Source organism: Lampris incognitus, unplaced genomic scaffold (assembly GCF_029633865.1).
Source record: "Lampris incognitus isolate fLamInc1 unplaced genomic scaffold, fLamInc1.hap2 scaffold_163, whole genome shotgun sequence".
Taxonomy (NCBI): domain Eukaryota; kingdom Metazoa; phylum Chordata; class Actinopteri; order Lampriformes; family Lampridae; genus Lampris; species Lampris incognitus.
This window is the reverse complement of record NW_026611125.1, coordinates 162501-165000: the sequence shown is the minus strand read 5'-3', so window position 1 is coordinate 165000 and position 2500 is coordinate 162501.

Below are 2500 nucleotides of genomic sequence, written 5' to 3'. Positions count from 1 at the left end.
TGCCGCTGCCGCTGCCGCTGCTGCCGCTGCCGCTGCCGCCGCTGTCGCCGCCGCTGCCGCCGCCGCCGCCGCCGCCGCTGCTCTGTACGGACGGGTAAGTGACGGATCCCGCGGCCGGGTTCGGTAAACACCGGTCGGGAATTCGACCCTTCCTTTGAGGTGGAAAGAAGAAAAACCCCAGACGTTTCTCTTCTTTTTCTTTTTCACGCGTGCGAGTGTAGCATGGTTAAAAACGTCATAACCAACATATGTTGTATCATTTACACAAAATATCACGACGTGATTATTATTATTGTCATTACCAACGCTTATAGTAGCCCCTCCCAGTTAGTAACCCCTCCCTGTTGTGACGCCATTTCCTGTTAGAGGCCCAAAACGTATGCACGTGTTCATTTTTGTCTGCCCCTGTAATTTATTTTATCCATTCCTAATGTGGGTCCCAATTTCTGCGTATGCTACAGTGGGAGCAGATCTAAAGTTTCCAGAAATCTGTCCTGTTTATACGCGACTGCTATGTTTTGTGTTTTTGTAAAAAAAAACAAAAAAAAAAAACCTGTATTGACGTCCCCTGAAGCTTCCAGAAACCTGCTCTGTTTATATGCGACAGAATACAGATCCCATGAAGGAGACAAATTGTCCTGTCTTTCCTACACAACGCAATGAAAAAGTAGACCGGTCACACGAGGACTTTGAGAAAATGTCTTCCGGGAAGCCCCGCGAGGTAAACACGGAGCTGTTCCACCCCTCCCCATACAGATGTCGGAGGGGGAGGGGGGGGGGGGGCGGCAAGCCTCGCGAGGGGAGCCGTGGAAGAGCAACTGGGATAGACGGTCCGGCTGAGCACCGCCGAGCACGCTGTCGAGCTGTGCAACGGAGAGGACGACTACGCGGTAGAGCCCCTCCCACTCCGCACTCTGCTCGCCACTAAGAACATTAAATAAAGGACATCGATCCGCCAGACCGGAGGAACCGACCGCCCGAACGCCGGCAAAGCCGGCCGGCGGACACCCTCCGAAGGCGTGTTAAGTTGGCCCATCGATCAGGACACAAACACGCAACAAATCCAGTCCGGGGTGTGGTGTAAGCAGCCCTACCAGAGAAATCACCTAACCCTAACCCTAAACGTACGGCAGACGCGTCCCCTGGCTCTCACATTGACAACTGAGAGGCTTCTGAAAACCTGGCCACGCCCATCAGTAAAAACCACTACAGCAAGTGACGACATATGTACCTTCAAAGTGCTGTACTACAGGGTGCTGTTCAAAAGGTATCTATCCCGTTTACTCTCTATGCTTCATATATCATCATATTATTGAAAAGTGCAAGCCTTTAGGAACAACAGCAACTCAAGTCGCCAACGCTCTGTTCACTCAATAACTGCAGAGATCCAAACTTCTCCTGGCATTAACATCGGCACAAAAACTGTGCGCCGGGAGCTTCGTGGAATATGGGTTTCTATGGATTCAGAATGAGATGTCAGAAAAGCTCCTGTGGGTGTAATGGTCAGTTATGTCAATACTTTTGGACATATATTGTGCGTGTGCGTGTGTCTGTGATACCTAACATAAACACACCTGTATTACTAGAATTGATCGTTCACGCCACAAAAGTGAGGGGCAAACATAGAAAAGCGTGCAACCCAGCCACTGAGGATGCACAAGCCAGTGCATTCTTAGTGCAGGTCCCAAGCCCGGACAAATGGGGAGGGTTACGTCAGGAAGGGCATCCGGCGTCAAATCTTTGCCAAATCAAATATGCGGATCATAAATAAGATTTCCATACCGGATCGGTCGAGGCCCGGGTTACCGACGACCGCCATCGGTACTGTTAACCAGCGGAGTGCCGGTGGAAACTAGGCTACTGTTGGGCGAAGGAAAAGGAGAGGGGGAAGGCATGTCCAGAGGCAGCTAGAGAGGAGGAAGGGTAGCCGTGTGGAGGTGAGAGTCAGTCGGAACTTCGAATGTTGGCACTATGGCTAGTAAAGGGAGAGAGCTGGCTGACGTGATGGAAAGAAGAAAGGTGACAAGAGACAAGGTGGAAGGGGAGTAAGGCCAGGAGTATCGCAGGTGGGTTCAAACTCTTCTACCATGGTGCGAATGGGAGGAGAAATGGGGTAGGGGTCATTCTGAAGGAAGAGTATGTCAAGAGCGTGCTGGAGGTGAACACAGTGTCAGACAGAGTGAGGATTATGAAGCTGGAAATCGAAGGTGTATTGCTGACGGTTATCAGCGCATATGCCCCGCAAGTCGGGTGTAAGATGGACGAAAAAGAAGAATTCTGGAGTTGAGTTGGACGACGTGGTGGAAAGGGTACCCAAGGAGGAGGGAGTGGTGATTGGAGCGGACTTCGATGGACACGTTGCTGAAGGGAACAGAGGTGGTGAGGAGTTGATGGTAAGGTATGGAATCGAGGAGAGAAATGTGGAAGGACAGATGGTGTTCGATTTTGCGAAAAGGATGGAAATGGCTGAGGTGAATACATATTTCAAGAAGAGGGAGGA